This window comes from Protopterus annectens, chromosome 1.part1 (genome assembly GCF_019279795.1).
Source record: "Protopterus annectens isolate FY-2018-M chromosome 1.part1, PAN1.0, whole genome shotgun sequence".
Taxonomy (NCBI): Eukaryota; Metazoa; Chordata; order Ceratodontiformes; family Protopteridae; genus Protopterus; species Protopterus annectens.
In genome coordinates this window covers 1,017,498,634-1,017,516,193 of record NC_056726.1, presented here as the reverse complement: position 1 = coordinate 1,017,516,193, position 17,560 = coordinate 1,017,498,634, and positions in this window count along the sequence as shown.

The following is a 17,560-nucleotide window of genomic DNA, read 5'->3' as shown; positions in this document are numbered from 1 at the left end:
CTGCAGCTTTGTATTATTTTATGTCACTCTTATTCACATAAAAGATTGTTCACACATGTTGCTCAAGGAACATTTAGTAAGCGGGTGTCCCAAAATTGTTTGAGATCCCAATGCTATAACATATAGATAGATAGACAGACATATAGCTGGATAGCTAGATAGATAAATATATTGACGGATACACAGGTAGATAAATTGATACGAACATACAAATAAATAGATAGACAGGCATACAGACAGATAGACAGACATACAGATAGAGAGCTAGATAGATAGAAAGATAGATAGATAGATAGATAGATAGATAGATAGATAGATAGATAGATAGATAGATAGATAGATAGATAGATAGATAAACAGATAGGCATACAGCTAGACAGACAGATATATATGTTACAGGGTTGGGAGGGTGGCCTAATGGTTAAGGTGTTTGCCTTACAAACACAAGGTACAGGGTTTGAATCTCACAGGGGATAATTGGCTAGGTTTAAAATGGCTTGCAACGGCAGTTAGCCTAGTACTTGAAATATATATGTGTGTGTGTGTATATATATATAAATATATTTATACATACAAATACATATACATGGGTCTACTCCTATAAACCAAATGTACACTTTCCTGAAACTGAAAACAATGAGTCCACTCTGCCAAACTACAAGAAACTACACACTACCAGACCATGGAACACCAAACAAGTAAGAATGCTAACATTTCTGGATCTTACCTTTTCTACAATGTAATGCAATCTCAGAGTTGGAATACAAAATCTGCAGAGGATGGGATGGTGGGGAGATGCAACCCCCCCTGCAAAAACATCAAGAAAGGTAAATTTTTAAGTGTACATGTTAAAATGTGTAGAGTTTTTTGGATGTGTGATAGCTGATGTTCAGTGTTCTATGGTTCAGCAGTGTGTAGTTTCATGTAAGTGTAGTTTCGGCAGAGTGGACGTGTTGTTTTCAGTTATGGAAAAGTGTAAATTCAGTCTACAAAAGTAGACCCATGTACATATATCTATATCTATCTATGTCTATCTGTCTACAGTATATATATATATATATATATATATATATATATATATATATATATATATATATATATATATATATATATATATATTTTGCATTGTCAACTCATAGCAAGAGGTTCTCCATTTCAATTTTCAGCTGGGGTGCCTTTTGTGCAGAATCTGTATGTCATCTGTTGTGTTTATGTGGGTTTCCTCCGGGTACTCAAGTTTCCTCCTATGTAACAAAGGCATGTGTTTGGAGTGTTTCGCCCTGGGCCTCCTCTAAAAATTGGCTCATTCCAAGTCAGACTTTCCCAGTAAGCAAATGATAATAAATAAATAAAATAAATAGACAGATAGACAGATAGATAAAGAGGCTACTTCTCAAGACCGAGGTGGAAAGTTTCATAGCCCCCTTGCTAAAGGATAATGCTGCCCAAACCACATAATCCTTTACAAGTGCATTCTATGAGCATCTACAGGGATGCATGGATCGAGCCATCCTAAGTAAAACCAAAACTCACTCCTCCAAAAAAAGGAAACCAGTCTGGTGGTCCCCTGCCATAAATAAGGTTTACAACAGAAGGAGGAAACTACTACATGATAGAGCTAAATACCAAAAAGGAACGGCATCACTGATCAATATTAGCAAGAAACTATGATCCCTCATAAAATCATCCAAGGCCAGTTTCAAAAGAACAATTGCTAAGGACTCTAAAGATAACCACAAAGCCTTCTTTAGATATGTCAAAAATCTAGGTGGCAACCCTCAGATATGCTCTGAGCTACTGCAAAATGGCAAAACATACACGGAACCAACCGACATTGCCAACATCCTGGCTGGCAAGTTCAGTGCAAACTTTACCCTCCCAACCCCAAAAGGGCCCATGTCCATCCCAGAAGAATGCAGAGCTCCAGACATCATGGACACACAGGTAAAAACAGCCCTCTCCAAAGCTAAGAACACAGCATCAATGGGACCGGATAGTGTCTCAGGCTCCATCTTACACAAACTCCAAATGGAACTAAACCCTCACCTAAATTCACTGTTCAGACTTACCACAGGCTATGTACCCAAATAATGGCATACAGCAACAGTCATCCCACTCCACAAAGGTGGTGTCACAACAGAACCAGGGAACTATCGTCCTATAAGCCTGACTAGCCTGGTCTGCAAAACAATGGAGCGAATCATCATGGAACTCATAAACAAAGACATTGGGAACCTTCAGACACTAGACCCTACCCAATTTGGCTTTGTTAAAGGCAGATCCTGCCTCCTAAACCTAGTTGACTTCTTTGAAACAGTTACCAATGCCATAGATGAATGAAAGGTAGTCCACACAGCCTACCTGGACCTCGCTAAGGCCTTCAACACCATTCCACACTCTGGCATCATAGATAACTTCACCAGCTTGAACATTAACCCCTATGTCACGAGATGGGTGGCCAACTGGCTCACAGATAGAACACACATGGTCAGAGTCGCAGGTGCCATGTCCGACTCTAAACCAGTTATAAGTGGCGTCCCACAGGGCTCGGTCCTGGGACCCCTCCTGTTTGATATATACTTCTCTGAGGTACAGGCAAGCATGGGAGGACTATGGCTGACCAAGTTCATAGATGACTGCAAACTGAGAGCCATAATCAACTCACCGGCTGACACAGACATCCTCCAGAAGGGTCTCACAGAGTCAGATACCCGGTGTCAAAACCATGGCCTCAAGCTGAATGCCAAAAAATGCATAGTCATCCCGTTTGGGAAAAACAAAGTGTCCACAAATTATCACATAGGTGGTAATCCACTAAGTACGGAAGATGTAATTAGGGACCTGGGGACCCAGGTAGATAGCAACCTCTCCTTCAATAATCACATTGCCAAAGTGGTTAGAAATTCATTCTATGTAGCGCACCTAATCACGAAAGGGTTCACCTCTAGATCAAGAGAGGCTATTGTGCCCCTCTACTCATCACTCATTAGGCCCATAATAGAGTACAATGCCCCATTTGGAATGTACCTTACTAGACACCTGCAACAGCTGGAAAGACCACAGAAGTACCTCACCAAGAGGGTTATGGGCCTCAAAGAGGTGTCCTATGCAGCTCGTCTAAAAAAACTCCAGCTTTACTCGGTTGCTTACCGCCTGATCAGAGGTGATCTCTGCCTGACGTATAAGGCCATGACCAACCTGGAATTAATGGACATGCTCCACCTCAAGAAAACCAAATCTCTTAGAGCCACACGCTCCAGTCAACTAAACCTGAGCACAACAATAAATAGGACATGCTGGATGGATTGATTCCTGTCTCAGAGACTTCCCTCGCTCTGGAATAGAATCCCAATTTATGTTAGGCAGAGCCTCTTGCTGACTCTCTTTAAGAGAAATCTTAGGTTTACCACTGGGATCACTACAGTGGCCCTGCTAGACAGAGGCCTAGGAAACTAATTTAAAGGGGAGGTGAAAGCCAACACATTCTGGCTAGGCTTATAAATGCCCTTGGGCAGATAGCCTAGTACCTACCTATGAACCTATAAGAAAAATGCAGTTCAGAACAGGGGAGGTTTAAGAGAATGATAAAAGCAGAAAAGAGATTAGAAACGCATAACACATCATTCTTCTACTCAAACAGAAGAATGGTTGTGAAAAACAAGTTTGTCATTTTGCACATAAAATGGATTAGGAGAGGCATGCAATTCCACCCTTAACATCAGTTTCTGTGAACACCCTCAAGCACTGCATACTCTATAACATTAACAGCCAATAAGTGTTTTCCATGAGTGGGCTATTAACTGTATGGTCTGTGATAAAAGGAGTGCCAGTGTCATAACGTACAAGCAATCATATATTTTCCTGAACCACTAAATATGGTAAACACTTCCCATATCACCCTTGTTTTAAGAAAAATTGTTTGATGTTTCTACCATTGTAATGCACCAGTCTTCCCAAAAATGCAACAGTACAACCCTGAATCATATCAAATAAATGCTAAACTAGATTTCTTCTTCACTTTCCATTATGTTACCACTTAACATTTTGAATTTCATCCATTTTCAATGAACAGTACAGAAAATTCTAAGTCATTTGTTCACCTATAGTCCTTTGGTCATCTGGTTTTTGAAAGGGTATCCAATTGTCTGTAAAAGTAGTTTAGCATGCCATATTTTGCCGTGTTTGTCTACTTACTAATATAGGATCATAGGATCATAGGAGGTTACTAGGGTAATGAGTCTAGGCCCATTTCAAGTCTAGCCCAGTTTTACCCTTATTTCCACAATCAGTACCTATCATCCCTGTCCAAGAGGGACACAGGTGGAACCCCTGGAGTGAATTTATGATTACCCATCCAATCATCCAGATTGTGTTTGAAGATGGCCAATGAGATACTCTGCTTGACATTAATGGGAGCCTGTTCCAAAGGTGTGATAACCTCTGGGAGACAAATCTGTCCCTCCAGCAGGTTCTGTTAATGTCATATACCAGGTTAAGGCCTTTTGACTTACAGATATGTAGCATTACCAACAAAGTAGAGTCAAAGATTGCCTTATATGCAAGACGGAGATCACTTCTGAGTAGTCTGTATGAAATAAAATAAAGTGACATTGATTTCAGATGACCCTCATAGGACAGATGATGAAGAGCTTGAATTTCCCTTGTGAAGAACCTTTGAGGTCTTTCCAATTACTGCAGGTGCTTGAAAAGGTACATACCAAACAGGTCATTGCACTCAATCATTGGACTGTTGAGGGAAGAGTACAGGAAGGTTATAACTTCTTTATTACACACACACACACACACACACACACACACACACATATATATATATATATATATATATATATATATATATGGGTCTGCTTCAAAGTATTGAATTACCACTTCATCGAGATGACATTGCTGAAACTGCAGAACATCAAATTCCCGGAACATCAAAAACTTTCCATGGGAAAAGAAGCACTTGGGCTCCATGGTGAACTTGTCTCTTTCCCCCTCTGTAATGCAGTCTTGGAGTTGGTATATTTAGTTAGGGGTTGTGGGGGTGGAGCCCCCAACATGGAGGCTGTGGGGGTCTTCAACCCGCTCCACATCGGTGGGTTTATTTGCTTTGTTTTTTTTTTTTTTTTTTTTTTTTTTTTATGTTGGGTTCACGATTGTTTTTCCGGGGTTAGTTTTCAATGTTACAGGTTTTGGCAACATCGTCTTGCTGAAATGGGATTTGATAAAATGGTAATTCAATACTTTGAAGTCGACCCATCTCTCTCTCTCTCTATATATATATATCTATATATATATATATATCTATATATATATATATATATATATATATATATATATATTTATATATATATCATGATCTATTTGAATGAAAGATCTATTTGAATTTCTGTGGATAGAGCACCCAGTCACACCGGTTTTTAAGGCTCTCCCAAAATTATACAAAGATCCTGTTAACCCTACCATGAGACCTATTGTCTCGGGGAGGGGATGGATCACTGAAAACATTTCGATATGGCTGGAGTGCCTATTGAAACCTTGTGTAATGGGTTGTACAGAGGTGTTGAGAGACTCTGGGCATTTTCTAACTTCATTGAAAGAAACGGTAGAGGCGAAAGGTATTTTGCAGTACATCATGGTAACCCTTGATGTGCAGAGTCTTTTCACAGTGATTAGTAATAACTATGGCATAGAAGTGGTCACACATTTATTAATGGGAATGAATGTACTGGGGGAGGTCAAATTGAAATTGATGAGAGAACTGTTGAGTATGGTTTTGGAATATAATGTCTTTATATGTGGAGGCAAACACTACAGACAGACACAGGGGGGTAGCTATGGGCACCCCCTGTGCAAACAGTTATGCTAATCTGGTATTTGTTTTCTGTGAGAGGCAATTTGTGTTGGGACAGTCCAACAAGTGGAGGGATAGGATACATCTATACAGGTGCTTTGTGGATGACATTTTTCTGTTATGGGAGGGAGATGAGGCAGAACATTTTAGTTTTGTCAGCTATTTAGGATCTTCCACCACCTTCCTTAAATTATCTTTGAATTTCTCCAGAACAGAGATAGACTTCCTGGATATAAGATTATTGCAGGATACAGCGGGGTTTAGGACCACACTTTATAGAAGAGGATGATGGAAAATAGCCTGCTAGCACGGGACAGCATGCATCCCCATTATACCTTTACCAACAAAGTCAAAGGGCAGTTGGGTAGGGTTTCTAGATTATGTACTGAGGATGATGATTTTGAAATAAAAATGGAACAATTAAAGTATAACTTCATAGAAAGGGGCTATGGAGAGGAGAAGATTAGTCAGACTTTTACTAGGCAGAAGAAATTTCGACAGTTTAGATTGATCCCGTGGTTTAAATCAAGGGAAGCAGATGAATTCACAAATCTAAACAGGAAGTCATAGAACAAAGGTCCAATGCTTATGCTGACTTATAGTAACAATGCACATGGGGTTTGTGATATAATCAGAAATAATTGGAAGATACTAGCCTCTGATGAGAAAATGAGTGCAATTGCTGAAACCATGCCATCTTTTGGCTTTAGGAGAAATAAAAGTCTAAAAGATTTTTTAAGCAATGAAAGTAGAGATGTCCATAGACACACAGCGACAAGGAAGGGGACCAGACCATGTGGTTCCTGCAAGGCTTGTTGCTATATTAATTCAGGTACTGAGTATATCCACCCCAGCACTGGAAAAAATATTCATTTCCCAGAGGCCCCCCTCACTCTGGAATAGAATCTCAATTCATGTTAGTCATAGCCCCTCGCTGACCCTCTTCAAGCGAAATTTGGACACGTGGATGGGAAATCGCAAATTCACCCCTAGGATCTCTCCTGTGTCCCTGCTAGACAGAGGCACAGTAAACTAATCTTAAAAGGGTACCTTCTGTGACCTACTTTACAGAGGCACAGTAGGCTAATCTAATAGGGAGACGGAAGCCAAATACACTCTGGCTAGGCTTATAAATGCCCTAGGGCAGATAGCCTATTATCTACCTATGAACCTATGAACCTATAAACCTGTAAGTGCCAATTGTAGATTTATGAATGTCATATATTTAGCAACATGTCAATCCTGCAACTGTTATTATATAGGAAAGACCAACTGCATGTTAAAAACTAGAATCTTGAATCACCTATCAGCCATAAGGCTGAAAAATGAGCATAATGCTCTTTTTAGGCATGCATCAACATTTGCAGGTCACAATTTTAAATTTATGGTTATCAGGCTGAAATCCAAAGGGAACAGAGTGGGCGATATTGTGAACATGACTGAGTGTGAAGAAACTAGGTGGATTATAGGATTAACAGCACACAAGATTTCCTGGCCTCAATGAGGTCATTCCTATTAAGCCCCCCCTGAAGAAAAGGCGGACTCAATATTGAACATTGATTGGCTGTGAAGGGTTTTAAATGATTTCCTGTATCTGTTATGTATTGTCTGAAGAAGGGTATTCTTGGATTTTATTTACTGCTTTTATTTTTGTACTTGTGGTTTTGTACCAGTGACGAATAAATACTTCTTCATATTGGTGGCAACTGCTTTTTATGGACTTATATTGCTATGATTGTAAATTCCTTTTTATAAGACCCTCTATGACTTTTGGAACTGTATGGGTGTTCTTCTTCCACATTGCCTTCATTTCTGTCTGCAAATCCTGGTATTTTATAACTTTGTGTCTCTCTGTATGTAAGTCACTGTAGTCACTGGGTGCAGCAATTTCAAAAATCAGTGCTGCTTTTGTCATCTTTACATGGACTACTATATCTAGTTTTCTCACACTTATTTTTGAACTATTGATAATGGGTAACCCATATGATACACACACCATCATTTTCTATAATGCTTTGTGGCTCATGTTTCCAGTGTTTTTCAGCTACTTCAATATTATAATGTTTGCATAATCCCCAACGCAAAGGTCTTGCCACATTATGCCTTTCAGTATACAGTTCTTCTGCTATTAGTATATCACAGCCATGTGTGACTGTTTCCAATTCTGTTTTACTAAACCTACATTTATCTGTCTCTCTCACATGTTCAATGAACATTGTAAACCAATATGTACATAGTCATCTGTCTAAGGCCACCAATGTTATATATTTTTGTTTAAATTCACCTCTCCTTAACGATTCCTGCATTCGATCCTGATCAACATGAGGTTGGTCCAAGAGTTTTCTATACTTGCAACTATATTGATGCATTTTCCCCATTTCTTCCTTTCTCATTGGATCCTTCACCTTATATTCTTTCTTATGTTTTTTGGCACATTCAGTTCCTGCCTGATTTTAATCTACTTCTGGTTTGATTTACATCCCTGCTTGATACTGATATGCTTCTGCTAAAGCAGTGAACCCATTTTAGACTTAACCTCATGTTTCAAAACTTTCATGGTGTTTGAGTCTTGTGAGGTTAGCAAATATGCATGCAGTCCCACAATTGCTGATTTATAAATGTAATCAGTTTCAAAGAGGCCCATACCTCCTTCAGAATGGGGAATATATAATTTTGGTATACACTGATTTTCGTAAATCATTTGTTGAGCATGAAGCATCCTTCTTGTTTTGCTGTCAAATCTATCAATCACTTTTTGGGGCCAGTCAATCACTCCAAAACTGTAAGTTAGGACAGGAAGAGCAATTTGGTTTATATCTTGGACTTTGTTCCTAGATGTCAACACTGTTTTCAGTATTAATTTAAGTCTTCTAAGATATTTCTTATTAAGTTTAATTCACATTTGTTCATGTTTTATTGCTGATTGTCAGAGAAATATGCATTTATGTATATGTCTAATGCTTATTAGAAGCTAAAAGAATTAACACATTTTCATTCTATTTTATATATAGCTTAATTCTGTGTGAAATTATAAGACGCTTTTTGAAACTGCAGTATGCTTTCTGAAAACTTGCAGGCTGCCCCCCTGACCTAGTAATTGCTAGCACAGCAAAATTCATGTTTATGCCTTTTGGAAATGTACTGAGAAGCAGGTGATTATCTGCTAGGTCAGGAAGTAATAAATGAAACAATACTATATTCTATAATGTTATGATTTTGAACAATCAGCTCTGTTCATGTTATGAGAACATGCACAGCTGTGGAAGAATAAGAGATACATAAGACAAAGGACTGCTTGGAGATTCTGTACTTGCTTTGTACTCGAATTAGCTGTAGTACCTTGAATAGAAACATAACATAGTGGGAAACTGTATCTAACCGGTGGTCACCCAGGCCACGTTGTTTTTCTTAGGAAGTTTTTCATAAAATTGATAGTGCAAGCAGAAAATTATGAATAAACAGCTGCTATGTAATGATAATGTTAAAACTTGTGATCTGCTACGTCAGCTTGGTAGGCAATGTCTTGTTAGAAAGTGTATAAAGATGAATTTACTTCCTGATTTTAGTTAGACAAACTCTGTATTAGCACATTTTTGTCTCCTTGCTGCAAGATTAAAGTGCCTTAACCTGAACCTACCATATATTGATCATTTTTAAATTATATTTTTCCTTTGACAGATTGGTCCTTCGGACCGGAAACATCTCTCACTCTAGCTCAGGTCAGATGGGCCCGGTGGCATGAAACTGTACGGGGAAGAAGCCACATCGGTTCTTCTGCTTTGAAAAGACCTCCGACTGAATTGTCATTCAAAAGAGGCCAGCCACTGTTTCTGATCTGCGATTGGAGGACGAGTCAACAGTTCCGGTGAAGAGATTAATCACGGAGGCTCAGGTAAGGAGGATTTTACCTTTTCTTTGTTTTAGATCAGGGACTTGTTACAGTATTTGTTTTTGTCAGGAGATTTGTTGTAAATCAGGGACAAAAAAGATTGCTGTCTTGTCATAGATCAGGGAAACAGGATAGGTAGGCAGTTATTCTAGATAGACTGTGAAGAAGTGTAAATCGTGGTACCACGTGATAAAAAGGGTTACGTAACAATTTCTAACTTAGCTAAGACAACATGGGAAATAAGTGCACAAAAAGTTCCCAAGACCCACCTTTAACAAAGAAGGGAAATATATGCAATTACAGCATACCGACAATGTTAGGTACTATACAAAATGGGTTAATAAATACAAATTTGATGGTAATTTAGATAAACCTTCGCTTATCGAACTTGTCAAACAACTTAAAATGGACGCAAAAGGTCAGATAAAAAAGCAACGTCAATTTGGAGTTCCTCAGGCACACAGTTGGCTTGAGGAAGAAAATCGCAGGGAACATAAGAAAAAAAATTCAAAAGCAATGTTTTTTGATAAAGAAGACAATAACTTGGTAATAGCAACAACCCCTCCGCCCCCCTCCACTTCCCTTACCAGAATATGAAGCGAGTGGACAAGCTGATCCACCTCCGCTATATCCAGCTGTTCCTGCAAAACCAAAACTGTTTGTCAGAGATCCTATCGAGACTAGGTCTTGAACACGCAACTTAAGAGGGGATATTGAATTGTATGAAATAAATAAAAATTCACAAGCTATGAGCGAAGAAGAGATGTGTCCACTCATAGAAGTACCAAATCCACAGGCAGGATAGGACCCAACTCTTCTAGTAAATAGACCGTGGACACCGGAAGACATCCGGAAAGCCACAGAGGGAATTCCCCATCCGAAAGTTAATTTTAGAAAATTCTTAGAAGATTTAAATGGAGAGGATGTAGAGAAAGTATTCAGACAAATCGTAGGTCCAGATTGGCACATGATCATTGGCAACTGGAATCCCCGTGACGCAGAACACAGACCACTCCCACATAGTAACGCAGAACTGGATAACAGAGTGAAAGGTCTGACAGACCGAATCTCTGAGAAATGGAAGCCTAGGGCTGACTGGACTTGCATTAATTAATGCATACAACAAGAAGGTGAAACTGTTGATAGATATTATGCCGGATTGTTAGAGTGTTTTAATAACCATTGTGGAATGCATGTACCTGAAGACCAAACACATGATTCACCATATGAGCAGCAGCTAAAGAATGCATTTTTGAAAGGCAGTATTGCACCCATTAGCAGCTTTATTACAAAGCACATGGTAGATCATCGAACAAGTAGGTTACAGTCATTACTTGAATATGCAAGACATGCCGAAAGGCATTTTAATAGCAAAAAGAAAAAGAAAACTCAAGTATTTGCAGTAGAAGATGGATCAGAAGTGTTTGTAGTACAGACCGGGAAAAAGGGTAAGAAAAATGCCCAGGGAAACAAACAATCTGATAAACGATCAGAGGACTTTGAAGAAGGGAAGAAAAGGGGTGAATGTTTCAAATGCGGGAAAAAGAGACATTTAGCAAGGGATTGCAGGCAAAATAAAAAGGTAACCACAGAAGACAAGGAGGGTGAGGACTGACTATATGATAGTCAAGAATCACTGAAGAGGAATAATCAAGAAAAGACAATTGAAATGTGATAGAAGGAGTAGAGGATGTGATAGAAGAAATAGAGGATGTGCATGAAATCACAGATAATAAAGAAAATAAAATTTTAGACTTGGCATTATTGAGCCTAGAGCTCTACTTAGCAGACACAAAACTGGAAGTTACACTTCTGGTAGAGGGGAGGGAAGTTAAATTCCTGTGTGACTCAGGGGCTTCACGGACCCTGATACATCCTTCCAAACTACCAAAAATTTCAGAATCACTTGACTACATATTAGTGAAAGCAGCTAATGGACAGCTGTATCGGGAGCCACTCTCCCACAATATAGCAATAACTGACCCTGTTTCAGGGATGACCCAGAAAAGCAAAATAGTTGTTTCTGCAAAATGCCCAGTGAATCTTTTGGGCAGAAACCTAATGCAGATATTTGGCATAGCAGTAGTTCCAACTATGCAGGTTATGGAAGCACAGCGACAAATGGATACTTTTGTAGTGTGACCGGAGGGTGAAACATTTTATTGGTACAGCCAGGACTTGGTTACAACTGGTCCAGGGGCAGTAACCGAAGAACTGATGAACATAGCCATCAATAAATCCCCCTCCCTTGACACTGATAAACAGCATTTATTGCATTGCACTCTATATTACTGTAGCAAACCAGGACCTGATAAAGAATATGAGCAAGAACTGTTTAGAAACCATGCTAACAGATTAGTGTTACGAAATCTGTACTGGGACACAGAAGGAAACAGTGTAGTAAGCTGCTCATTGCCCCAGGAATTCCTAGCACTTTACAAATTTAATCGATTACCACATGTGAGTTTGACTAAAGATAAAAACGTGAAGTGGGCAGACCTAGGAGAAAAAGTCACAAGGTGGGAAAAACAGACAGATTTAGAACTTTCAAAACAGGGAGTACAAAAGCAGAAGTTGAATTGGATAACACAGACACACCCAGCTGTGCACTTGCAGGCAAGTGAGGACAGCTGAGTAGCACTCTTACTAGAAGAAGAGAATAAAGCCTTACGAGACATACCAGAGACTCTCTGGTCAGCGGGAAAATCAGATGTAGGACTTATTCGTACAGCAGGACCAGTCACTATCACGCCAAAGTCAGCATTTAGACCTCAAAAGAGACAGTATCCCTTGAGAAAGGATGCAGAAGTAGGAATCAAACCTATAATAGCAGCCTTACTTAAGGAAGGAGTGTTGATAGAATCTCCTGATTCACCATGTAATACACCCTTATTTCCTGTTAGGAAAGCAAATGGAGAATGGCGTATGGTCCAAGATTTACAAGCTGTAAATGACGCAGTTATACCTAGGGCACCTACGGTGCCAGATCCACACACCTTATTAAATGATTTGAAACCTCACAAAAGTATTTTTCTGTGGTAGATATTAGCAATGCATTTTTCTCAATACCAATACACCCTGACAGCCAACATTGGTTTGCATTTACATTTCAGGGGAAAAGGTATACATATACGCGACTACCACAAGGATATTGTGAGAGTCCAACAATATTCGCACAAGAAATGGCAAGTAACCTGGCGGGATTTATCCCACCAAAAGGCAGCCAAATTTTACTTTATATAGACGACATTCTGCTGGCAGCCCCCACCCAGCAAGAATGCAGAGAGGATACCATAGCATTACTACAATTTCTAGCTACTCAAGGACACAAGGTAAACAAAAATAAACTGCAACTTTGGAAAAAACAGGTCAAATACCTGGGATATGTAATATCCAAAGAGGGCAAAATATTAGATGAAGACAGAAAAACAGCAATATTACAAGCACCCAAACCAACTACCAAGAAGGAAATGATGTCCTTCCTAGGTACGACTAATTTTTGTCGGAGTTGGATTCCAAACTATGCCTTGGAATCTGCTCCACTGACTAACTTGATATTCAAGAAGCCTATGGCAGCACAAGATTTATTACAGTGGACAACAGAAGCAGAATCAGCTTTCTGCAAATTGAAACAACTAATAGCATCCTCATTAGTTTTAGGATTACCAAACTATCATAAATGATTTTTTCAAACTGTAGATTGTAAGCAGGGTTATATGACATCAGTGTTAACACAGCAGCATGAGGACAAACAACACCCCATAGCTTACTATTCATCACAGCTAGACCCAGTGGCGCGATCCCTGCCCCACTGTGTACAAGCAGTAGTCACAGCTGCAGTGGCAGTGCAGGCTTCAGCCTCAGTAGTGTTATTTCACCCTCTCACATTGAGAGTGCCTCATGCAGTCGCAATTATTTTACTGCAAGAAAAAGTAGCATATCTTTCTCCTGCTAGACATCTTTCCTGTATGACTATACTGTTAAGCCAACCTCATATGACAATTGAATGATGCACAACTTTGAATCCGTCAACCTTGTTCCCAACCCCTGCAGATGGCAAACCACACTGCTGCCTGCAGGAGATTGAACAAAAGACACTACCTAGAAAAGATCTCACAGATGTTCCCTTGGATGATGCCAAGGTGACATACTATGTGGATGGCTTGTGTAGGAGGGATCCTACAGGACAGAATCTAGTGGGGTATGCAGTAGTTTCTGATACTGAGATTTTAGAAGCAAAGTCTTTACCGCACAACTTATCTGCACAAGCAGCAGAATTGATTGCTTTAACAAGGGCATGTACCTTGGCAAAGGGAAAATGAGTGAACATTTTTACTGACAGCCAGTATGCTTTTTCTACTGTACATGTTTTTGCGCAGCAGTGGAAAACTAGAGGAATGACAACATCTACTGGTAAACCAATTAATCATGCGCAATTTATTTTAGATTTGTTAGACTCTATTGTTACCTCAGAAAGTAGCTATTTGTAAATGCATAGCTCATACCAAACAACAGGATAGGATTTCAAACGGTAATGCAAAAGCTGATACAGCTGCAAAGCAAGCAGCTTCAGCTTCAGAAGTATTTCTTTTGAGTGAGGAATTACAACCATCTGAGATTTTAGACTTAGAAATGTTAAAAACAATGCAGATACTTACTACAAATGTAGAAAAACAAAAAAGGATAAAACGAGGAGCAATTCTTGAGAAAGGGCTGTACATCTCCAAAGAGAGGAAACCGATTTTACCATCTAACTTGTTTAGATATGCAGCTTTGTTGAGCCATGGGCAGTGCCATGTCTCAACAGGGGGGATGGTACAGTTAGTGAATCGAGTGTTTACAACATATGGATTTACAAACTACACAAAAAATTTTTGTGCAGCATGCCATGTTTGTAACAAGCATCATGCACAGGGGACATTGAAGCCTAAGCAAGGAAGTTTCCCTACACCACTGTATCCATTCCATACTATCTGTATGGATTTTATAGAGCTGAACAAATGTGAAAATAAGAAGTACTGCCTTGTCATTATAGATATGTTTTCCAAATGGGTGGAAGCTTTTCCAACTAAAAATCCAGTTGCAGCTACTGTTGCAAAAGTCCTCGTTAAAGAAATTATTCCTAGATTTGGCATACCGGAAAAGATTTATAGTGACAATGGCACACACTTTGTAAATCAAACTATACAACAATTGAGCTGTTATTTAGGGATTTCTCTGAAAAACCATTGTGCATACCACCCCCAATCTGCAGCATTAGTAGAGAGGCATAATGGAGTTTTAAAAAATAAGCTTAGGAAATTGATTAGTGAGACACAAAAGAACTGGGTGCACTGTCTGCCTCTGGCACTGTTGACTATGAGAACTGTTCCAAATGTAAAAGGGTTAACTCCTTTTGAAATTTTATTTGGGAGGGCATATTATACACCTCAGTGGAAACCTCTCATGCCTGCAGACCAGGAGGCTGACAGTTCACTTGCAGAGTATATGAGGCGATTTTTGAATAACAAACTTTTGCAGTTAAACTCTGTTTCAGATAAAGAACAAGCCAGACCATCGGAAGCAGCAATAGTCCCAGGCACGTGGGTCTGGGTAAAAGTCATAAAGAAAAAGAATTGGAGTTCTCTGAAGTGGGAAGGACTGTACCAGGTGCTACTGTCAACACCCACTGCAGTCAAGATCGCAAAACAAGCGTCCTGGATACATCTGACACACTGTAAATTAGTTAAGAACTTTGAACTGGACAAAAACCTTGATACTGTTGTACAACGAGAACAAAATGACCAGGTATAGAGTAAACAGGAATGCAGAACAACCTCAGAAAATTTGCACAATTATTCTGATAACTATACTGATAACAATGATCTTTTTGTTGTGGTCTTTCCTTTTTCCAGCCACACGAGTTGAACTGAACAAACGTGATGCATTACTCATAGATTGGCATGCAAACTTTAACACTTACCAAGCAATTAAATATGTGTATGCTGAGACTTTTAATGTTTCGAACTGCTGGATTTGCACAGCTATACCAACAGCATTATTGATGACTGCTGTCCCCCTAGGGGTCAATGAGACCTGGGAAAACTTGATTTTTGATACTACACCTGTGAAATCACAAGACAAAATAGCATTGTACTTACCTGTTACACAAAAAGGGATTGTATGTTTTTATAAAAATGACACTATTCAGGTGGGTTGCAATGTGACTGTTTCTTATAAATGTTATATTAAGGCTAATAAGGCAGAAACTATCTGTGATACAAACTATGACTCATATTTTGAAAAAAAATGAAGAGAACTGTTAGTGAAATACAGCATAATCCTGTTCTTTTGAAGCAACTTTCTATTACTGACAAAAAATGTTTCATGCAGGGCGAGCATATATCAATACTAAAGTAGAGAATTGTTATTTTGTTTGTGGAAAAAAAGCATATAAATGGCTACCTGAGAATTGGTCCGGCAGTTGTTTTTTGGGTTACCTGGTTCCGGCCATATGACACACTGCAGCTTTGCCTCAGGGGAAAATCCAAAACGTAAGAGAGGTTAGCAGTAAACCTAGAAGTCCAATCAAGAGACCCGAGAATCCAGTGGGATGAATCAAAGCAGGGTGGAAAAACCATAACTCCATGAAAAACAAAGATAAACTGACACATATGGACTTAAGTGACACTATTATATCATGGGCAGGCATATCCCCTGCATATGGTGCAATGAAATCAATTTGGGAGCTGAGAAAACTGTCCATATTCTCAAAGTTATGAGCAATGCAAATTTTTCTGCTCTCGAATTAGTGACTGATGAACTAAATGCTATGAAAACTGTGGTACTTCAAAACTGCATGGCTCAACCTAGCAGCGAGAGGTGGTACGTGTGCTTTAATCAAAGAAGAATGCTGTTCATATATTCCTGAAAACCAGCATGAAATAAATGACCATCTTGAGGTAATTCAGCAAGTGTCGACCATGACCAAACCAAGCCCAAACCCTCTGACAGACTTTTTTCAGAATTTGTTTGGGGGGTGGGGTTCCATCCTAATGAACATCCTGATTGCCATTTCTGTGGAATTACTCCTATTAGGAGCATGCATTTGTTGTGGTATTCCCTGCATGATAAAGTTAATCAAAGATTTTATAAATATGTCAGTTTCTGAGACTTTGTATCAAAGTACCGAAATTGAAGAGTTGTTAAAAACTGAAATGCTTTCATAAGTCTAAACTACATGACTCTCTTAACTGCAAATCTGGAATGGAAGAGGTTAGGAGAAGAAGAAAACTGTTTATGCTTTTGAAAATAAAATAAAAAGTATTAACAGGGGAGAAATGTCAGAGAAATATGCATTTATGTTTATGTCTAATGCTTATTAGAAGCTAAAAGAATTAACACATTTTCATTCTATTTTATATACAACTTAATTCTGTGTGAAATTATAAGATGCTTTTTGAAACTGCAGTACGCTTTCTGAAAACTTGCAAGATGCCCCCCTGACCTAGTAATTGCTAGCACAGCAAAATTCATGTTTATGCCTTTTGGAAATGTACTGAGAAGCAGGTGATTATCTGCTAGGTCAGGAACTAATAAATGAAACAATACTATATTCTATAATGTTATGATTTTGAACAATCAGCTCTGTTCGTGTTATGAGAACATGCACAGCTGTGGAAGAATAAGAGATACATAAGACAAAGGACTGTTTGGAGAATCTGTACTTGCTTTGTACTCGAATTAGCTGTAGTACCTTGAATAGAAACATAACATAGTGGGAAACTGTATCTAACTGGTGGTCACCAAGGCCATGTTGTTTTTCTTAGGAAGTT